Raw genomic sequence first — 24,946 nt, forward strand, 5'->3', positions numbered from 1 at the left:
CTCTCTCCTCTCCCATCCACTACTCTTTTTCTCATAGACACACACTCCCATCCCCCTCTCTCTCTCACTCTCTCTCCCACTCCCTCTCCCACCACCTATTCTCTCTCTCACTCTCTCTCCCATCCCCTACTCTCTCTCTTACACACACTCCTATCCCCCCTCTCTCTCACTCTCCCTCCCCCACTCCCTCTCCCACTACTACTCTCTATCTATCTATCTCCCTCTCCCATCACCTACTCTATCTCCCATCCCCTACGCTCTCTCTCTCTTGCTCTCCCTCTCCCACTCCCTCTCCCACCACCTAATCTCTCTCTCACTCTCTCATTCCCTACTGTCTCTCTCTTGCTCTCCATCTCCCACTACCTACTCTCTCTCTCTCTCACTCTCTATCTCCCATCCCCTACTCTCTCTCTCTCTCCCTCTCCCACTACCTACTCTCTCTCACTTTCTCTCCCATAACCTACTCTCTCTCATTCTACCACCCCGTACTCTCTCTATCAAAGACACAAACTCTCATTCCCCTGCTCTCTCTCCCACTCTCTCTCCCACTCCCTCTCCCATCACCTACTCTCTCACATCCCCTACTCTCTCTCTTGCTCTCCCTCTCCCACTCTCTCCCACTGCCTAATCTCTCTCTCTCTCTCCCATCCCCTACTCTCTCTCTATTTCTCTCCCTCTCCCACTGCCTACTCTCTCTCATCCCCTACTCTCTCTCTCTCTCTCACTCACTCTCCCTCTCCCATTGCCTACTCTCTCTCTCTCACTCTCTCTCCCATCCCCTACTCTCTCTCTCATTCTCACACACCCCTACACTCTCTCTCATAGATACACACTCACATCCCCCCTCTCTCTCTCTCACTATCCCTTTCCCACCACCTACTCTCTCTCACTCTCTCCCCCATCCCCTACTCTCTCTCTCACTCTCCCTCTCCCAGTCCCTCTCTCACTACCCACTCTCTTTCTTACTCACTCTCCCTCTTCCACTCCCTCTTCCACCACCTACTCTCTCTCTCACTCTTTCTCTCCCATCCCCTAGTCTCTCTCACTCTCTCTCTCACTCTCACTCTCTCCCTCTCTACTCTCTCTCTCTCCCATCCTCTACTCTCACTCTCACTCCCCCATCCCATACTCTCTCTTTGTCACCCCTACTCTCTCTCACACTCTCACCCATCCCTTACTCTCTCTCTCTCTCTCTCTCTCTCTCATACACACTCCCATCCCCTACTCTCTCTCTCTCAGGCTACTCTCTCTCCCCTCTCCCACCCCTACTCTTTCTCTTTCTCACACAAACACTCTCTCTCCCATCCCCCCTCTCTCTCCTCTCCCATCCCCTACTCTATCTTTCACTCACACACTCTCATCCTCCTCTCTATCTCTTGCTCTCCCTCTCCCATCACCTACTCTCTCTTTGTCTCATCCCATACTTTCACTCTCTCTCTCTCCCATCCCATTCTCTCTCTCTCTCTGCCATCCCCTACTCTCTCTCACTCTTACAATCTTTCCCATCCCCTACTCTCTCTTACACACACTCCCATCCCCCCTCTCTCTCTCCCCCTCTCCCACTCCCTCTCCCACCACCTACTCTTTCTCTCACTCTCTCTCCCTCCCTCTCCCACTGCCTACTCTCTCTCTCCCATCCCCTACTCTCTCTCTTAGGCTACTCTCTCTCCCCTCTTCCATCCCCTACTCTCTCTCTTTCACACACACACACACACACACACACTCATCTCCTCTGTCTTTCTCTCTCCTCTCCCATTCTCTACTCTCCCTCTCATACCGACACTCCCATCCTCCTCCTCCTCCTCCTCCTCTCTCTCTCTCTCTCTCTCTCTCTCTCTCTCTCTCTCTCTCCCTCCCTCCCTCCCTCTCCCACTCCCTCTCCCATCACCTACTCTCTCTCCCATCCCCTACTCTTAATCTCTCTCTCCCATCCTATATACTCTCTCTCTGCCACCCCTTGCTACCTCTCTCACACTATCACACTACCTCTCTCACACTATCACACTCTCTCCCATCCCCTACTTTCTCTCTTACACACACTCCCATCCCCTCTCTCTCTCCATCTTCCACTCCCTCTCCCACTACCTACTCTCTCAAACTCTCTCAAACTCTCTCCCATCCCCTACTCTCTCTCTCTTTGGCTACTCTCTCTCTTTTTACACACACACTCCCATCCCCCCTTTCTCTTTCCTCTCCCATCCCCTACTCTCTCTCTCTCTCTCTCTCACACACACTCCCATCCCCTCTCTCTCTTTCTCCCTCTCCCACTCTCCCACTCCCTCTCCCACTGCCTATGATCTCTCACTCTCTCTCTCCCTCTCTACTCTATCCCATCCCCTACTCTCACTCTCTCTCCCATCCCCCACTCTCTCTCTCTCTACCACCCCCTACTCTCTCTCACACATCCTCTCTCTCCCATCCCCTACTTTATCTCTCTCTCTCACACACTCACATCCCCCCTCTCCTCTCTCTCTCTCTCTCTCTCTCTCTCTCTCTCTCTCTCTCTCTCTCTCTCTCGCTCTCTCTCTCTCTCTCCCTCCCTCTCTCTCCCTCTCTCTCTCTTGCATGCTCTACCTCTCTCCTTCACTCTCTATGCACTATTTAGGTCTTAATAGTGTGTGCGCACTAAAGCACATACACACTAAAGCAAGCACGCATTATTAAGACTCAAATTTCAAAAAAAAAAAATAATACATGCGCACTATAGCATGCACGTACTATTTAAAGCTTTGCATTCTACCAAGCCTAAGGCTTAGTTTTGCCTTGGAGATCCAAAAAAAAGGTTTGGAGTCTCTAAAGTGTCCTAAGACATGTTATTTTGCAAACATACAAAAATGATTGATTTTTCTTGTGTTCTCTCCTTCAAGTTTCCTCATGGTTGAGCATCAATAAAATTAGGTTGCATGACATTGTAGGCCTCTGTGTTAGCTATATAACCATATAATTTATTTTTTATTTGAACTTTTTCATGCTTTTCAACTATAGATTCTTTTGAATGTATGTCTATTTTTGTCAAATACCAACATGAGCTAATTGGGCTGTAGATTTTAGTTCATTCCTTGAATTTTACAACAACTTATTTTTTAGAAACTAGACTCCATTCTACACACTTTGAAAAAAATAAGTTTTGATTTTTAAATTAGTTTTCAATCATTTCTAGGGGAGTACATAGATATTTCACATTTTTGGGTTATTTCAAATTAAAAATTCATTAAAAAAATACACATTATAAAATTAATTGAAAAATCTAGGATAAACTACAATGTTTAGGTAACTTTTGACCAGAGCGATTAAATAATTTCAAAAAAAAAAGTTTAAATTTTTGGGGCAGTAGACTTTGTACTGTGTTATGTTTTTCTAAATAAACAATACCACTTTCTATGGCCCTCCTTTTTTAGGACCTAAAACTAAACCATTTTGAAATAAAATTAGTATTTTACAAACTAGATTCAAAGGACTACTACTTTTGCTTTTGTCATATCTTAAAATTTTGAGCATAACTATCTTCAAATTCTTGTTGAAGTTTAGAAATTGTTGATTTCAAAAAAAAGGTGTCCACTTATAGCCCCCTTTTGGCACCACAACTTAATGCACTTACCCAACTAGTCAAATCTCAACTTTTCTAGATAAAATCTTAGGGCAGTTACTATAATTCTATGGATTGTCGTTGCAAGTAATGGTCAAATGATATCTCTAGTTTTTTGGTAACTTGATTTTTTGCTCCCAAAGCATATTTCTCCCCTATTTTACTTTTCCTTTTCTTGAAACACCATGGCTCACTCAATTATGTATAAAATTACATAAAAGAGTATTACATTGCATGCCATGAGTAACATGGAAAAGGATGTTTTTGTAGTGAGAAATAGAGAACAAAAAGAATGCAAATTTCAACAAGCATTATTGTTTCAAGTAGAAGCATTTTTCCTAAGTCAACTACACATGTAATTGCGAAGATGAAGAGTGTATTTTTTATATCAACTTCAAGTTGTAGTAGAAACTTTAGGCTTGTAAAGTGCTATTGTCCTACATCATTTGTATTTGAATTATATATCAGTACACATTCATTAGATGTGAAAGGTTGTTATGCAACTTTAAATGAATCCTTGCACTAGATACATAAGCCATTGTGTAGAAGTTATTTTAAGCAAACATGTCAGATAAACGATATGGTCAAACATGTGTTTCTAATTGTATATACACATCTATATGTAGTTTGCAATGTTACTCAACATGTAAAATGAGTACATGGGTTTATATTCATGACCTACAACATCTATTAGAAACAAGCGCACCATAGTAGGTGAAAGAGGTATATTTTTCTTATGTAATGGTTCACAAAACCAAAATTTCATGAGAATGAATGGAACACATTACATGATTTGCAGCTAGGTGATTCTAACATAGTTGAAATACCACAACTTCCTACGTATTAGTAGTTTAGTGTAGTCAAGCTACATTTAGACTCCGTTGAAGATGAGTTGTATGACTCAACACCCATGAAAAATGGAGTGGATGAGTTTGAGTGAAAAATTGACTTCAATCTTGTATATTGAATATAATAACTATATTTAATTATATATTATAAATTGGTAATTAATAAGACAAGGTTCAGACATACTAGATAGTTGTTTTCTATTTAACTTGTACTTTGAATTTTTAGTTATAAAAATAGGCTTGGGGAACCTGTAAAATATGATATAGAGAAAAAACATGAGTTGACCAAGTATCTTTGATTAGTTGAACAATGTGTACATAGTAGTACATGCAATGGCAAAGTGAATTATGAAAGAAACAATATAGAAGCAAAAGCTTTTTCACAATTACAATTGCAGATTCATATACTAGAGAGAAGTAATCAAAAGTTTATGATTGGGTAGGGGTGGGTAGAGAACAAGTAGTTGAAGATATATGACTTACATATAGCAAAACAATAATGAAAAAAGAAAATGCTAACAGATAAATAAAAGCTAACTTAAACCAATAGAAACCATGACTAATATTTTCATTTCTTGAAATTCAAATATCATGTATTATTAGAAAAATATAGTGAAAGAAGCAAATATTTTTATTTTTTAATTCAGCACTGTGAATAAATAGATTTTACCGTAGATAATATTTATTATATATACATATATGCGGCATATGTTCATGCATAATAGACACTTTTGAAAAATCTTTGCCAGCTTATAGTAGCTCCCTACTAGAGGACATAATCATGGAGAAATTGGTGTCAACATAAGGAAGTACTAGAAGAGGAGACATATGAACTTGTAGGAATATCATTGCACCACAAACATCTAAAATTCTCGATGCATTCTGGTTAGAGAACTGGGAATGGTGAACATGCAATGCATGGTGTACAATATATTTGTACTTACTACTAATTGCAATTTTTAGGGACACATGTACTATCATGACATGAACTTAAGGATTCAAGGGAGAATAAGCCACCTATGAGGGCACTACTCATCTCTATCATATATGCACTAATGTATGGATCATAGTCTTCAAGAGGCTTGAAGTGATGCTTGACATATGTATTTTCCAGTTGCTTCACAATTTCTACATTCTCCAAAAGGTCCATGTAGTTGGTTAGGAATTTAGAAACAATGTCCTTGTAGAATAGGGATCTAGATCTATTTTTCAGAAATTCTTCACCCAGAATAATGTGCAATGACTTCTCCAATTTTACACATTCTATGACAAACACATTTTCCAAAATTTGTGTTTTGATCACACTAGTGACTGGGCAATTACACTTAGGACTTCAACTTGGAATATAAACTCAGTCGCACATTCTCACAAGTAAGAATCTGCCACAATATATTAAAAAATTAGATAGCAATAATACATATCAAAGTATTAAGTATAATGTAAATGGACTATACAGAAATGCCACAACTATTTAATCATTTGGCTATGAGTAGAAAGTTGAAATTAGGCAAACCAAGCATTGAACATCCTTAATCCATGATCAAGCTTAACTATTATTTTTTCATTTTTCTATTTCTAGCCATCTTTATTTCTTAGATTGCATGGAGCAGTAAACTATGTCAATGACCCTTTTAATAGTAAAACCACAAACCACATGTTTACAAGGAGCTGATATATGTTACACTTTGATGGGATATAAACCCCACTTTCAAACACTTGTTGACAATAGGCGATTTGATTTAGGTAAAATCTCACCAAACAACCAAGGAATGTCAACCAATGTCATTAATTTGCAACCAATGTCATTAATTTGCACATATATGCGGTCTATATAATGTTGCTAACTTCTAGTATCAATGATTATAAAAGTATATTAAGAATTATACATGGAAGACATATGTGCTAAGACCATGTCATATGAGATCAAAAAATATTTTAGGTAGTTGATCGCCCAGTGTTTTATGCTTTGTAGTGCTAATTGATAATTAAAATCTTTAAATACTTCTTAAAATTAAACCTAATTAACTTTCTTATAAATTAAAACAATAAAAAATCAAATAATTTGAAAATAATATTTACATGACATTAACAATAAATTTCTATAAAGAGTGGAGGTTATGAATCTTGCCTCCATAATCTGAAAGACTTAAATCTTATATTTCTGATTTTAACTCAGGTAGAATTATTTTAGAAGCTTTCTTTGAAATTTTTAAATAAAGCTGATAAATTTTGAGCAAAGATAAAAATAAAAGATTGAATAAATAATTTCTACAATATAATAAAAAATAAAAATAAACTTGTCAAGTCACTTGAATAATTTAACATGTTCCATTCTTTCGCCTATGCATTATTTTAGAAACTATAATCTAACAGTAATATTGCTCACAGACAAATTTCAATCCTATTTAATTCATATGTTTGTATCTTTAAATCTTATTTTATAAATATGGAGACTTTAGATATTTTAATATGAAATTAAGCAAATGAACAAACATACCTATCAGTAATGACATTAGTAATAATATAATACTAATTATATTCTAAAACAAACAATATAAGTAATATTAACTATACTTATAATGTTATTATATATTGTAGATGAATTTCATTTAATATTGTTTTCATTTTTGTGTCTTTATCACATTGGATATACATTTCAACTCATTAGATTCCATCAACAAGGTTTTGTAGAATTGATAGTTTGATTGAATTCTCAGACAATTAAATGGTAAGAAATTGAAGCAAATGTGGCATGTAGCTTTTTCTTGATATATAATTCAAACAACCAAGAACTCTAAATATTCTAGAACTATCATCAAAGATTCCATGGCATCCTAATGAAGAGAAACTATATATATGTTTGTATATCTTTGCTGACCATGCAAAGCTAGAATATGTTTGGCAACAACCTCTGAGATGCAAACTTTTCCCCTCTGACTTTGTATTTATAGCTATTATCTAGGTTGTACTTATTCACTTTCTATTTTTTATTTTCCTGAAACATTGACAAAATAATGTCCTGGAGGAAATTGGTTGAGCATTTTTTGAATGTTCTTAATGAAATTAATTTGGATGACATTACTTCTATTTCCCAAAAGGTCATTTCTACACCTCTTACTATGGCAGCATGGGGGGACAGTATGTATATGATATATCTATCATCTTATTCTGAATAAAGCAAAAATTAATGGCTATAGCATAGGACTCCTCTGCAGTAGATGTTATGTTTCTATATATATCCTATATCATATCATTGTGATTTTTTCTTTGTAGTTGTCAATGTCCCAAGCTATGATCATGTCAAATCTCTATTTCATGCTAAGTAGCAACCTAAATGAATCTCAACTTTTTGATTCATGAAGTTCAAGCATTGATGTTCAGAAGACTCTGATTATAAATTCATGGGTAATAGCATAGGAGTCCTCTTTAGAGAACTTAGGGATGCAACATGATGTTAAAAAAAAGTGTGCATCAAATATTGTTAGCAACATTAAAATCACATAGATTGTAGTAAATAAAATAATTAAAAATAGTCATTTTAAAACCCACCATTATGTAGTCAATTTATGATAGTGACAAATACAAACATGTATGTGAAGGAATAAAATGGAAACAAACGAGTATGTGGCACAAAAAATGGCAAATGGCAATTTGGTTGGTGGGAAACTATGCATGATTGCCAAGTGCAAACACCCTAAAACAATTGTCATTTGCAAATATGCATAGACATTGTTAACATTGAAATTTGATTTCAAATTTTTTATTCAGAATGATTGTGAAGAAGCACACATTTCACAGGCAAAGATTTTGAAATAAAGACATTAGGCAGTAGATCATCTGACGCCATTCTTATTGAGGTGTCATATATAGTAAAGAAACTAGACAACAACAAATTATATGAAGCCACTGTTATTCAAGAGTTTGAGGTAGATGATGAAAACCTAATCTGAGGAATCTTAATTATTGAGGTCTATAATTGATAAACATGAAAGTAAGTCATCTAGTAGTTTGGAGAGTAGATTGGAAAGGTTATCAATGGGGTGATATTTTTTTTAATCCAGTATGTGTCTAAAAATTACATCTTATTCCTTGTATCCCTTGTAGATAAATATAGGGAGAGAGAAAATCAATTGGGAAAAATGAGGTAATGAATTGAGTGAGATGTTTAAGGAGTGTTAAGAAAGGGCATCACTCTCATTAACTTGACTTGAGTAGGTGTAGGCTACCGAAATCACACTAGGCAGAGTGTCTCACATTTGTTTCCTATCAAAAAGAAAGGCACTTGTCTAGTTTTGTCATTGAAATAAATAAAGGATTCAATTATTACAATAATATGTGACCTTGTCCAAATTGTGCTAGTGAAAACACATTACATTCAATTACTTGGATATCAATTGGTTGTGTTGAAGAAATGATGGAACCTCTGTAATTTGAAGAGGCCTTGCGACATAATGGTTGCAAAAGCAATTTCAATGCTTTCAAGTGTCGTGTACGATCTTCTTCTATTTCTATGAATTTGCTTCTCTGTTTAAATATTTTTTTTAAAACTATAGTATATCTCCTTTGGATTGTTGTTTAAACTAATTTCATGTCTAAGTGACTATTGATTAATTGTTAAGTGGTATCTACAAAGTTGGGTGTCTTAGTCAAAATTTATCATGTGGGTTGGGCACGGGTCAATTAGGTAGGTAATTGCTTGTGAAAAATTATGTCTTTTATATTCCTCTGGGGTTTTCTTTGAATACTAGTAGAATAAATTGGGTGTTAAATAATTAGATCTATTAAGGATGTTATGCACTTTATTCCAACATACACATAGGCTACTTGAATCTCTTCTTCATTGTTACTTTCTTGATGATTGTAGATGATATTGTCATTCAACCTTACTGTCTTTGATATTATCGGTCACATTGTGTGAGGAGTCCCTTTGGGTAGTTGAAGAGCATGTTTTCATCCTTACATGCTTAGAGGTGTACCTCACTATACTCCATTCTCAATTTCTTTTTGTAAGGATAAAAACATTTTTCTTTGATACAAATTGAGGAGAATTTTCCCTTTTTATATTTCGTATCCCTAATCCAACACTCTAAATCCCCTAAAACTACCAAAAAGAAAATGAGTATCGGATCAAGCATCTACCAAAGAAGAACTAGGAGTGCATGGAAGAGTGTTGGGTATCAAAATGGTGGCTACACAGTCCAATTCTTATGAGCTTTAACTAGAGCATTACAACTTTTGGATCTTAGTAGTTGACTTGTTTAAGCATAGTTGAAAAACTTTATAATCTCTAAGAAGAAGAAAGGATAATGCAAGCAATATCCTTAACCTTCTAATTCGTATGACCCATCAAATCAAGTTGGTTCAATCATTTTAGGACTTCATTTCTACTAGTTTTAGTTACAAATTTAGTAGTTTTTAGGGTTTGGCACTTTTAATTTTATTAACCCTAGAATAACCATAATTTTGAAGTTTGAAAAGGAAAAGAAAAAATTTAGACACCTTTACAACCTATCATTTGATCAAAAACACAAAACAAAGAAAGATGAAATCAGTGATCCAACACGCACCAATGAAACAAACAATTGTGGACCCAAAAAAATTACTTTTTGGATGAACAAAATTCTCAGTACATGGTAAAGAAATTAATTGCACATAATTGTGTTCAAATCATACAATGCAAAAGGGAGTTTGCCCAATATTTTGAACAAAAAGCAAGCACAATAAAATGATAGAGTAATGAATCCCAACACAAAAGCATATCGTTACAAAGCACAATAACTGTGAATAGTTTTCCTTGCTAAAATGAACAAGTCACCAAGAACAAGTTGCAAGAGTTAGTAACAAACAAACAATTAAAAAAATTAACTAAGACAAAATTTGGAAACGTGCATGAACAAAAAAGAAGAAAACCTTAGTGAAACAGAGCTATCAGCAAAACTTATCAGTTTCTCACTACAAAACATGAACAACATCTATATTTCAAACCAATCACTCCTTATTATGAATGGGTAGACGAGATAATTTCAACTACATTAAAGTAATCACACCTTTCTATGAAATGGCAGATGAGATAATTTCCACTACATTAATTGTGTAGAGTAGCCTGGTTTCCGACATCTTAAAGTGACTGTGCCACAAAATGTCCACTCAAAAGATCTATTCAATCTTTCTAGAGTAACATTGAATGACTTGGATGTTTTATTATTATTACATTTTATGACTACTAGCAAACCTTGAAGACCAAAAAATTGAATGCCTTATTGTTCACCTAATGGACCAATCAACAATTGACATATTAGAATCTCCAAAAAAAAATACCCCAACCTAAAGAAAATAGAATAACAAAACATTTGTATATTTAAAATAAAACATTCTAATTGGTCCGGAAAAAAACAAAGGTAGCACCTACTAGGATGCTATAGTATCCTGCCGAACGGCAGGAACTAATAACTTGATTCAGTAATACACTTCAATTTTTAGGAAAGGATATTTTTTATTTTTTCCGACCAGAGAAGCGAAAGATTAAATTATTATAATTGTTTATAATTTTCTTTCACTAGCAGGTTCTCGAATTAGATTATAAACAGAAACAATGTAGGCTAAAATGACGAGGCAGAAACATTGGCATCGAATGTAATAATCCAATTTTTAATATTACGACCGAAACTAAGACGTACATCTTTTTAGCTAAAAAATGTTAGAAATATCCACGTAAAAGTATACGAATGTTTTTTTCACTTGACAAATCTATAAAATTTTGCGACGCCCTACTGAAAGTAGCAAGGAGTATTGTGTTGTACGAGCTCTGTTTAAGTATATGTGGATTCATATTTTAAAATCCAAAAAAAACTTCATCGTGGCTAGAGTTTGGGTCTTTTTTGTTTCAAGGATAGCCATTATATTATGAAAAGAAAGTAAATTGCAAACAAAATCTGAATCATGGTCGATCTGCAACCTATTTAAACGGAATCCTCTCTCACAGCTACGAACAAACAAGTAAATGCGATGTACCAGCTATAAATACTCTTACTAAGTTGAAGCCCAACATTTTGATTATTAGAAATATATTTTAGATAGTGCAGGATAGATACAAAATACTAGAACAGATGATGTTAATTAGTACGGCTTTTGGCCAATATAATTACCAGGGGGATCGTAGTTACAGGTCATGAATGTATCACCGTTGTTACAAATGACCTTTGCACACCCCACTCGTAGAGAATTCTTCCACACAATTTGAGTATAATGCCCACATTCCTCGTACCCATTGCAGGAATGAGTATGATAATTGAAATACTCGTCCTCTCCGACCCAAGAGCTAACTGCATCTTTGGGCTGCCAAGCGCTTCCACCACCCCAGAATATGTTCTCACCGTAGGGGCCAGACGAATGCTGTAAAGCGCAGTCAGATTGCCTTTGATGGGCATACCACTGTGCGTAGTCAGCAACTTTGGCGTCCCACACAAGAGGATGATCCCCCACCTTGGCTCGTGCTTCATTTTGTGGCACCAGGAACTCTGATACTATATCATCTTCTTCACCTTCAGTTTCATTGTATTTCTTCACACTCCGGCCCTCAATTGAAATAAAACTACAACATAACAATAAGAAGAAGAACAGCAGAGATCTTTGCAACCCCATTTTCTCAACTCTTGAATGATTAACTTGTGCTAAACTTGGGTTGAATGCAGAGAGCAGGGCTGTTGATTTATAGCCACAAGATCAGAGAGTGATGAAAGCAGCCATGTGATGCTACAGAGAACTTCTCGTGATTACTGTTTTTTTTTTTCCAGAGAACTTGACTTTTCTGCTATCTCGTGGGCCTACATAACAGAAATTTGTGACGCACAAAATCTCAGGATCTATTTTGTAATGGTTCTCCTACTGTTAATTTATTTTTTTAATTGCGACGGTAGAAATCCTATTCATATGCTTCGCTTGCTTTCAAAGATTTTGGACTTTGTCATTCCCTATGACGGTCAGATAAATTAGTTTATGGCGATGTTTCCCTTATCTGCGCAGATAATTCAGTTACCACACGAGGATGGCGTTGAAATATGGTTGTGATTCAATGAATGGTCTCTCAATACACCTTTCCATGTCCAAAGCAGTCATCCTATGTGTTTTTATTCTTGTATGCTAATCAACCTGTTTTTTAAGGTGGGCGCCGGCAGATTGTATTTTTTTGTTAGTATTTATCTCTATTTCAAATAGAGCAATTTGTACATTTCATAAAACAAGAGCTCTCTTGGAGGTAGACTTCCTTCCTGTTGTATAGTTAAAACATGTTAGGAGTGTGGTTAATTGATTTTTTTGGGATAATAAGATTGAAGAAACTATGAATAAGAATATGGATGGTACACAAAGTCTTATAAGTAATTTACAAAGAGTGTTATGGTCATAATTTCTTTTGGTGCAATTCTTAGAATAATCATCAATATTTATTTGTTTATGATTAATTATTAATGTGAGGATTGACATTGACTTCATAGTGGATGATCAATTGAAAAGAGAATGTATAGTTAAAAATTTAACTAATAATGTTATGTACAGATTCATTTCAAGATTAGTCAAATATCTCCCAAAAATAACCTAATAATCTATCATGCTAATCTCCCTAAAATTAAGCTAAGGGAGTGTCATTTCTTTCCAAAAATACCTAAACATCCCGTGCAAATAGCTCAATAATGTAAGTGGCAGTGGTAGATGCACTCCATAATTTCATTTCAGATGACTTCAGTTAAATTTGATAGGGTTCTCTTCATTTTTTTTAACCTAGATTATGTAGCTCTACAGTTACAGCCAGGCTTAACTAGCACACTAAAAACATTGAATAATAGTGGCTTCCTATGGGCCCAGCTACTCTTAGCCAATAGCCTAAGGTTACTATTATGCATTAAGGTCAGGCGATTGGCTAATAGTGGTTGGGCCCATTGGAAGCCACTATTATTCAACACTTCTGGTGTGCGGTTAAGTCGCTCATACATTTACACATGCACTATTTCTTGCAACCTTTTATACAATTGCCTCCCATACATTTACAAGTAGTAAGATGTTTAAACAAGCATACAAAATCTAGAAATCTAATTATTAAACTTTACCAACGTCACTTGCCATAGAATTCCATCCATGAGAACTCTATATGATAACATACCAAGCATACCTTTTCCAATTTCATCCTTTTGCATTAAGGATGATTAGTAACATGGGAGTTATACATAAAAGAAGAAATTGCAACTAGTATAAACTAGAGTAGATAAAAGTGAAAATGTAAATAGTATACAAAATGTAATCTATAATGACAAATCTTAATTTGTAATCATAGTTGTAATGCAAAGTGATACTAAGTCACACTAACAATTATCAACTAAATCATAATAAAATGAAGCAACACTAATTTTCAACATAATAAAAATAACATGTAAATCTAGACATCCCTTCATTAAAGTCTAACTAATTCATAGTATTTAATTAACTAACTACACTCTAAAAGAAATCATGGCTATTCAAATTAAACAACAACTATAACTAAACTTTAGATTGATCATTAGAACAAATTTAAGATAATATTAGTCAAATAATAATTAATAAGAAAAATAAATTTATAATTTTATAATTTAACTAAATTAGTTAACATCATTAATAACTTAAATTCTTAACTATAATTTACTAAAACTGACATTAGTTACCATAAAACACATAACTTATAGTAAAATAATGCTAATTAAATAATTAAAAACTATAATAAATCATTAACCAAATCTTACCTCCAAAAAATATGAATCCTAAATCAATAAATCATAATTTAATTACATAATATTTACTATACTTATTTATTTTTACTACCCAAAAAAATCATTTGAAACTAAATCTTGAATAAAATTTAGTTAAACAAAATAAATTAGAGTCACTCTAGAGGACAAACAACATAAAGTTATAATCATTTGACTTCTAACCTAACCCAATCCTTAACTTCTTAAATGTTCTAAAGCATGAATGCTTTTCTTTTCATAAAATGAAAGAAATTTTTATTTTTACATTTTTAAATGTCAAGCATGCTTTAAAATGCTACATCAAGCTTTCCTTTCATAGGGCTCTGTGTTTGAGCTCTCCTTCTATGTTTAACACCTATCAAACCACATTTAGTGTGGGAGTTTTTAGGCCAGTTTATAATGGCCCTAGCCAGTGGTGACCCAGTTGTTGATACTAGTGTTGATGATGCTACTTCAGAAAGCCATGGTGCCTCCATTGAAAAAATGTCCTCACAAATTCATCCTGAAGGTCTTTCACGAGGTAATCCTCACATTATCTTTCATTTACAAGAATTTGATGTTGCTTGTGATTGGTTAGAACAACATACTTTGATCAGGTATTTTGTGAGTAGGACTCCTCCTGAAGCTATGCTCCGAGAATGGGTTAAATAGAGTTGAACTCCTCATGGATTCTTCCTTGACACTGTGCAAAACCTTACCAAAGGTTTTTTTAATTTCATTTTGCCAACCCATCTTAGGTAGACATGGTTTTTACCAATGGTCCTTGGTGAGTGTGTTCCTTCCTACTAGTTTTCCAAAGATGGCTGAGAGACTTTATTGTTTGTAATAAAAAAAAGCTTAGGGTTCCTGTGTGGGTTGAGTTCTCTAGTTTACCCTTACCATGTTGGCATTTTATTGAGTCCATTGCCAATACTCTTGGTAAAGTTATTACCAAGGAACATGAAAAAGTTTTCAATGCTCGTTCTCAAAATTTGCATGTGTGTTGAGTTTGATCTCTCCAAGGATCTTAAGGATTCTATGGAGATACAGTTTGGTTCGCAAACCTTCTCTTAGAAGGTGATCTATTTGAACCTGCCCAACACCTATTATAGGTGCCAATCAGTGGAGCACAAGATTAGGGATTGCCCTTTGGCTATGCCCAGGGTTAATCCCCCGCCTAAGGAAGCCCATGCCAAACCAACAGAAGGGAAACAAAAAGAAGAATGGACTACTATTGGGCACAAGGGAAAGAATCCATTGGCTCATAAGCAGTCATTTGTGGCTATCATTTGTAACGCCCCGCTCGGGAACCCAAGAGAAATAAACCTAACATGTTACAATGTTTACTGAACTATTTTTTTTTTTTGAAGTTTAAACAACATCAAGATAACATTAATGCGGAAGCAATATGAACATACACAACACATACACATATGCAAATATAGGTACAGTTTCAATTCCTCAAGAGTTCCTTTACGTTGAGTCACATTTAATAATTTTAAATTAATTAGTTTAAGTTTTAAGTACAATGTCTCATGAACATAAAGAAATAACAAATACATAATCGCATAAGCAAATGCATAAGTATACTAATACAATGAATGTACGTCCACTAAATAACATCCACTGCACATGTCGCAGGGTATGTGAAAATAGATACAATACATCAGAATACATGATCACATATATATACATCATCTGAAAAGAAGTCTCTGAGATAGGAAGTAAGAATGATAAAGGTACATCTTCTACAATGAACATCCAACAGCTGGCAATGTGAAGGGGAACCCAAATGGTAAGAAGGCACTACCTCCCGACCGCGTAGTTACCTAGTCAGGCTTCCACTCCCACCGTGCAGGGAAGATAATGAACGATCCACATATGGCTATCAAACATAAAACATTCCTAGGCAAGGTACCCCTAATAGCCAAAACTACCTCAAAGGTAACACATACTACTCAAAAAGATAAAATAAACCAGAAAGAAAGAACACTCAATCCAATACTGACATCACATAACCAAACATCATACACAAACCAAGTATAAACCAAATACCAAGATCACAAGATAAAGTCAACAAAAGATAATCCTCCTCAAGTCAAAAGCCACATGTCAAAAGTACAACATAATGAAACACCAATCATCATCAATGAAAGTAAGTAACCACAATAAACACATCCAACAATAGATACACCACCAGAGGTACACAAAATCTATAGAGGAGACTCGGGCTACATACTAGGGAGTGTCATCACATGGCTGCTTGAGTTACCCTGGACTGATCTCTTAATAGACCCCGGACCCTCAAGCGTTGAGTTACCCTGGACTGGTTACTATGAACCCCGAACCCTCAACATCACACATATGGAAACTAGAAAGCCCTCTCAAGAAGACGAGGCACTCATCTCATTCCCATCCTTAGTCTATACAAGCACTTAAGGCATGGGTAGATCAAATATCTCTAACTTATCTTTTTAGTGTATTTTTTCCCCCATAAATTTTAGTTACTAGATTATCACTTATTACATAACTTGCATTAGGTTACCCTGGTACTGACCACTTTGGGTCCCGGACCCCTATGCAAGCCACTCCCAAGTCACGTACCTAGACAACCTCTCCTAAGCACATAAAAACATAGTTGTGTCCCATACCACAACACCCATAAAGATCAAACTTGGTTCCTTAACAGGCAACCTGATAACAAGATGGATCAAACTAAATCCAAATACACATAAATGCTCACAAAACAAATCTCATAAGTATAAACTCCAGTTTGAATCACAAGAATCATCATAACATCTAGCCACATAATAGTATCCAAGAAATCTCACAAAACCTCTGGTGTACATCCTAGACTGGTCGACATCTAAACAACACCAAAATCCAAAAAGAAATATAGACAGTACTTAGAAAACATCATAGTCTCACAGTTGGATTTGATTGATAATATATTGTTGAATTAATGTAAGGTTTCAATTTTCGTTTTCAATATAAGTTTCAATTTGCATTTCAATGTATGTTCAAGTGTATACGATTCTCAGTATTACTCATACAATACACCCGTGTATTTGTTTGAATTAGGGTTTTAAATTTCCAGTTTAATACATGTTTTCAAGTAAGTAAGTTTTTCAGTTAACCTTCATAATTAACCCTTGCAATTAAACTTATTCTTGTTCATATAATAACATATCAAGACTTAGAAGTAATATTAATCATTTATTAAATTATTCGATTACTAAATAGAAATATTTCCCAATTCCATTAATAATTCAAATGGTTAAATAGTAAATATTATTAACCATACCACTGCTGTCGTAGCTTGCGTTAGCAGCGTACGGCGCCGGCAGGGGTTATAAAAAATTTCGTTTTTTTTTTTTGTTTTTTTTTTTAAATTAATTTTTTTTTTTTTTTTTTTTAATTTTTTTTTTTTTTATTATTATTATTATTATTATTTTATTTTATTTTTTTTTTTTAATTTTTTTTTTTTTTTTTTTAAATTATTATTATTATTATTATTATTATTATTATTATTATTATTATTATTTTTTATTTTTTTTTAACTAAGTCAAATTTCAATAATTTTGTTTATTAGAAGAACAACCCTTCTAATAAATTTAGATAAATTATTATATATGAAAATTTTAAGAATTGTATTATAATTCTATATTCTTTATTTTATAATATTTTTCTCAACGAACTTCATAACAATATTATTTTAATATATACATATTTTAATAACATTTACGATATTAAACTGATAGGAAAAATAAATTGAACCCTTCGAATTTTCAATCCTAAGATTTTCATTTCCAAAAACAAACCCCTTCCAAATTTAAATTTCTTAATTCCATTTTAATTCAAAACCCAAATTTCAATTTAATACTAAATTTCTTTCAGAAGTAAAACAAGGTTTTCTAAATAGTTTTTTTTCAATCTCGATTCCCAGAAGAAATCAAATCGCAAAAGATTAAGAAGAAAGGTAGCAAGATTCATTCAATAAAATTTGACAAAGCAATTTCCAACAAGCACGAAGAAGACAAAGATCCGAAAGTGTTTCTAGAATGGTTCACAAACCCTACCTTGATCTGATGCTAACAATCTGGTGAAACCCTTGCTAATCCGAACCCTTCCAAGCTTCCAAAGATTTCTTTGCTCCCCTTTCCAAAAGTGTGTTCCCTGAAAACCTATCCCCCCTAATAATGACCCCAAAACCCTCTAATATAGAATCTAATTACCCTTTAGGGTTTCTATCTCCACAACTCTAAAATAATAATTACTTTATTTAATTAATTCTTTCATGCACAATTAATTTTCCTTTTTAAAATAAAATATTCTTTTATTATTCCTTCATGCACTTTAAGTGAATTGTTAAATTACTTTATTTAACTAGCCACTTGACTTCTATTTTAATCAAATTATAACTTATAAATCTCATGCGTACTTAATGTGATTAAATATCTTTATTAATTTCACATGTTTAATCTTTTCAATTAATTTCTTTTATTTTCAACTCATGCATAAATCATGCGAACTATAATCTTTATGATAATTAAATATCTTTTCACTTTTAATTTTATTTTTAGAAACTTAATTGATAAAATATTTATTAACTTAAATAACAATAATATTTAGCATTTATTTAAAAATGCACTCTGAATATATTATTATTAAATTAAATAAATATAATCAATCACGTTCTAAATTTAAACTTTAACTTTTATCTCCAATATTTAATTCTCTCTTATTTAATTAATTCATTCATGCACAATTAATTTCCTTTTTAAATTAAAATATTCTTTTGTTATTCCTTCATGCACTTTAAGTGAATTATTAAATTACTTTATTTAACTTTCCACTTTACTTTACTTTAAATTAATTTAATAACCTTTTAAAATCTCATGCACACTTTCTTAGAATATCTTTATTAAGTTCACATGTTTTTTTATCTTTTAAATTAATCTCTTATATTTAAAACTCATTCATGTGAACTTAAATCTTTTCCATAAATTCATATCTTTTTCCTTTTTAATATATTTTTGAACGTTTAAATTGATAAATATTTATTAACTTAAATAACAATAATATTTAGCATTTATTTAAAAATGAACTCTAAATATATTATTATTAAATTAAATAAATATTATCATGTTCTAAATTTAATCTTATAGCTTTTATCTTCCAATTCAATTCTTTATATTTAATTAATTTCTCAATTAATTAAATATAATTAAATATTCAAAAAGTCATAATAATTCTCCATTAAATTAAATTATTAATTTAATCTTTTAATTAGACTTAATTAACAGAAAATTCATCAAAGACTCACAAAACAACATATGCACAAAATAATTATGGGTATAGAAAGGGTAGACAGTCTGTTACGAGTCCTCCTTGCAGGACAAGTATTTTAGGCTATGGCTAGTATTGGACCTGATCATTATCTTCTCATTCTCACCATTTGAGTATTTGTAATAGGGCGCGCTCATCCTGGCAATTCAGGGAAGTCGATGCCCGGTACCTACATCCTGCATAAAAGACGAGCATGTACATGTATATAATATATCTAAACTAAACAGACAATGGCGGGGAGTGGTTCATCGTGTAGATCCCGACTAGCAGGTGACTACGATTCCCTCCCCTAACCACATCAAACACGTCAGACAGAAAGATAAAATAAACACACACACCATACACATGCAAGTATGGGGTAAGTATAATAATCACAAATCTAAGATCAAATGCGTACATATAATAATGCATCTCTATCAATACAACATAATCATCATTAAAGACATCATGTTAACATTTTTATGAAAGAAACCACATTTACTAACTAGGATCATCAAAATACCATTAACAACACATAAATGAAATCAACTAAGCAATAATAACCGATGCATTTGTAATCAAAGTCATGAAATAATATCATAATAATGTAAATCTAGTATCTCTAAAACTAATCAATGCATAAAATTAGCCTAAGGAATTTGACAATGATAACAGAAATGCGAACTAGGGGCAGGCACTACATCATTTTGATTCCTCCTATTTCAATAGGAGCATAAACCCCAGCCATTATAGGGTTGATGATAGTTTTTTTGGAATCAAACCCTAGTGTTTCTCAAGTTTCAAACCCTAGTAGTTTGCAGGGGATCAAGGAAGCCATAAGGGCTACCACTTCTATTATGGCTCACACTCCTTTTGTTGCATCCTCCATTGGAACTTAGAATGTTTAGCATTCTCGCAGTCCCCCCAGACGTGTTGAGAAACTAGAGGAGAAACGACGGGTTATCAGTTTAGAGGAGTTTCCTTCTGGCTTCAACCAATTTTTAACTTTCTTGCAAAATAGTTACTCCTCTCTCACGGACGAGGAAGATATGGAAGAGTTTTCATGAATTTTTTATCATGGAACATGCAAGGTCTTGCAGACTTCTCCAGAAAGTACTATGTGAGGGATACCCATCATAGACTTGGTAACTTAAATTTTATTTGCATGAAAGAGGTTAAAATTTATGGTTTCATGCTTTCATCTGCATGTCATGTCATTCAGCCAGATGGCATTATGTTTTCTTCTTAGCATGAAACTAGTAGAGGTGGTGTAGTTACTCTACTATCACCTCGTCTTTATTCTACTATTATTTCACATGATTCTAACCCCATGCACAGAATAATTTGACTTTCACTTTCTATCAATAATCATTCATTTGGATTAGTTAATGTTTATGCTTCTAATGATGTTGTGAAAAGATCTCAATTGTGGGGTTGGGTGGCTGATAACTTGCCTCCAGCTACTTGGGTTATGTATGGTGATTTCAATATTGTTAAGTTGGCCTTTGACAAAGATGGCATTTTTTCTTTTCACTAGATAGTTGGGGAAAGGGAAACCTAGTACTACATGCGTAATAAATTGGGCCTTTATGATCATGTTAGGATTAAACCATGAACAGAAATAACAATTAAATGCAAATATAACCAATAATAGAAAATAATAGATCACATAAAAAAGAACACAAGGCATCAAGATTTAACATGATTCGCCAAATCCTTAGGCTACATCCACCAAACAGAAAGTCTGATATTATTACGATCCAATGATTACAACCTGATTACAATCTGTAATCCCTTATATCTCAATACCACCACAAGAACCAATTTTGCATCACAACTATGAAAATGATCACTACCCCTAAGCTCTTTTATACAAGTATTTTTACTGCTTTAAGGTTATAATTAATAATTATATATCAGCCCAAAATCTTGATAAAATAGAGCCCAAATTTTTTTTTGGGTCGATGCCCCAAGTCTCAAAGAAATTATGAAATATGTACAGTACTTTCTTGATCAGTCACCACAATCTAACAATCTCCCACTTGGGGATTGATCAGGCTCCACACTAAACAACAATCTCCCACTTGGAGACTAATCTTGTAGCTATGCTTCTTTAACTGTCCATCCTCCAAAACTTATCGAATGAGATGGTACCGCAACTATATGTGTTTGGTCTTTGAATGCAGAGCTGAATCCTTTGCAAGATGAATGGCACTTTGACTATCTGTGAACAAATAATTATCCTTCTGAGGATGTCCCAATTCTTCTAAGAAGAACTAAAGCCACATCATCTCCTTGGTTGTCTCTATAGCAGCAATATGCTCTGCATTTGTAGTGGATAAAGCATTAACCTTCTGTAACCTAGAAACCCAGCTCATGGCTGCCCCACCAACAGTAAAGACATAACCTTTAGTACTCTGTCTGGTATCAATATCCCCTGCCAAATTTGAGTCAACATAGCCCTGTAAATTAGTAGTAGAGCCCCCAAAATGTAAACACTTATTGGATGTTCCTCTCAAAAATCTGAGAATCCATTTGACTGCATTCCAATGCTCAATTCTTGGACGACTCATATACCTGCTAACAACTCCCACTGCATGTGCAATATCTGGCCTGGTACATACTGTAGCATACATCAAGCTTCCTACAGCTAAAGCATAGGGTAACTTGGACATCTTATCCTCATTTTCTTGTGCCTTGGGACACATCTCCTTAGTCAACTTCAAATGGCCAGGTAAAGGTGTGCTAACAGCTTTAACATTCTCCATAGAGAAATGTTGCAACACCTTCTCCACATAATCAGCCTGAGATAGTGTCAATGTTCTATTCTTCCTATCTCTGCAAATCTTCATACCAAGGATTTTTGTTTTCTACCCCCAAATCCTTCATAGAAAATGCATGTGCTAATTGGTGTTTCAACCCCTTAATGTGATCCATGTTAGACCTAGCTACAAGCATATCATCAACATATAAACATAAAATAATGTAGCTATCATCATCCAACCTCTTAAAGTAGACACAATGATCTAAATGACACCTACTATAACTATGCTCATGCATAAAACTATCAAATTTTAGATACCATTGCTGAGTTGCTTGCTTCAAGCCATATAAACTTTTCTTCAATTTGCACACTAAGTTCTCCTTGCCTTTGACCTCAAATCCCCATGGTGGAGCCATATATATCTCTTCATCCAAATCACCATGAAGAAAGGCTATTTTAACATCAAGCTACTCTAAATGAAAATCTTCAATAGCCACAATACTTAAAATAGTACAAATAGAAGTCATCTTAACAACAAGAGAAAATATCTCATCAAAATCAATTCTCCTTTTCTATGAAAATCCTTTCAAAACTAACCTGGCTTTAAATATTTTCTTACCTCCTTCCTCTTCTTTCTACCTGTAAAGCCACTTATTCTGTAAAGCTCTTTTACCTGCAGGCAACTTGCACAAATCCCATGTCTTATTCTTTAGCAAAGAGTCCATTTTATCTTTCATTATAGACTCCCACTGAATCTTAGTATCCACCTACACAGCTTCATTATAACATTCAAGTTCACCAGCATTTGTTAATAAAATAGAATACAAAGAGGGAGAAAATCTTTCTGGAGGTCTAATTTGCCTTGTTGACTGTCTGACATGCACTAGTGTGTGTGGTGTTTGATGTTGTGGTTGTTGAATATCATGAGGAATGGACGAAACATCATCTTGTGGAGTATCATCTAGCACTACATAATCATCTTCTTTCTTCTCATGTTGCTGCAATAGATCTTTGTACAACACTTTCTCATTGAATATGACATCCCTACTTCTTACAATTTTTTTATTTTCAAAATCCCAAAGCCTATATCCAAATTCATTAATGCCATATCCAACAAATATACATTTCTTTGACTTAGCTTCTAGCTTGGTTTTATTTTCAAAATCTATGTGAGGAAATGCTTCATAGCCGAAGGTTTTGAGAAAAGAATAGCTCACCTTCTTACCAGTCCATGCTTCCTCTATTAATCAAATATACAATAGTATTGATAGCCTCCACCCACATGTGTAAGGGAAACCCAACATGCAAACTCATGCTCCTTGTGTGCTCCTTGCATGCTCCATTATAGTCTTGTTCATGCATTCAGCCACTCTATTTTCCTGTTGTCATGTCCCCTTTTCAAATAATTAAAAATAATAATATTTTCTAAGGCAAGCAGGCCCAAAAAAGGTGGAGTTTCAGAAAAAGGGGATAATATTTGGAAGCTAATGGACTAATAAATGAAAATTATTATTAAAATATGTTTTATTAACCCCTCTTGGACGTGAGTTAGGGTTATGCCCTCTTTTAAGGAGTTTAGAAGCATTTTGGGCTCATTCCAGAACTTGATTTTTGCTCATTTCTTTGTTATTCTTCAGAGGCTGCCAAACCTGTGGAGAAGGAGACCCAAGAATGGGAGTTTTTAGGTTTCTAGGAAGGCTAAGGATGGGAGTTTGAAGCCATTCCATGTGCATGCTCATGCAGAGTTTACCTTTGTGCTGAACAGTGCAGATTTGTGGTTTTTCGGGTGTTTTTTTGTAAGAGTTTGGTGTTTTCGGTTGAGTATTTCATATCAGTTTGGGTTGCTGTTGTATTTCAGACTTTTAGATGTTAAAATAGATCTGAATATATGTATTTGGTCATGATTATACTTCTGTGATAGATTATTAGTATTTTTGTGGTGTTTCCAGGCTATTATATGTTGTTTTCGAGAGCCCGATGAGCATTGTTTTTATCCTCCGTTTGGGAGTTTTTGTGTAAATGTTATACAGATCTGAAAATGTCATTTTTTAGGCTTTTATGCTGCTGAAATTTCTATAAAAATATCCACTTTCAGATTTACTAATAATATGTGAAGCTGTGAAGTTTTTGGCACTATTTTCGGCATACCCAATTTGGGGTTTATTGAGAAATTGGTGGATCTTTGAAAGATTGGTTGTTTGATCTTAAAGATCTGATTAGAGGCTTGAAATATCATATAAAATTAGTAAAGGGACATTTCACCTGTGGAGTCCTTGGAACAATTTTCTATCTACGAATACCATTAGTGGAGAAATAATCTTCAAATTCATGATTGCAATACTCACCACCATTATCAGATCCAAGACATTTTTATTTCCTACCAGTCTCATTTTCAACCAAGCATTTCCATTTCTTAAAATTTTGAAATACATCAAATTTCTATCTAAGGAAATAAACCCATACTTTTCTAGTTGCATCATCAATGAATGTAATATAGTAATGAGAGTCACCAAGGGAAGATACCTGAGCCAATCCCCATACATCTGAATGCACAAGCTCTAATTTCTCCTTTTTGTTTTCCTTCCCAGTCTTTACAAACTCACTCTCTTTTGTTTTTGATACACACAACTTTCACAGAAATCCATATTAACACATTTTAGACATGGTA

The 24,946-nt window shown here is 34.1% G+C and overlaps 1 pseudogene; it reads right to left on the bottom strand.

Moving 5' to 3' along the window:
* Positions 1 to 11,464: 11,464 nt before the first annotated feature.
* On the bottom strand, positions 11,465 to 12,108 carry LOC149557659 (pathogenesis-related protein PR-1 pseudogene; annotated as a pseudogene).
* Between the last annotated feature and the right edge of the window lie 12,838 nt (positions 12,109 to 24,946).

Source organism: Cupressus sempervirens, chromosome 5, assembly GCF_028749045.1.
Source record: "Cupressus sempervirens isolate cs-2001-9-10 chromosome 5, ASM2874904v1, whole genome shotgun sequence".
NCBI lineage: Eukaryota > Viridiplantae > Streptophyta > Pinopsida > Cupressales > Cupressaceae > Cupressus > Cupressus sempervirens.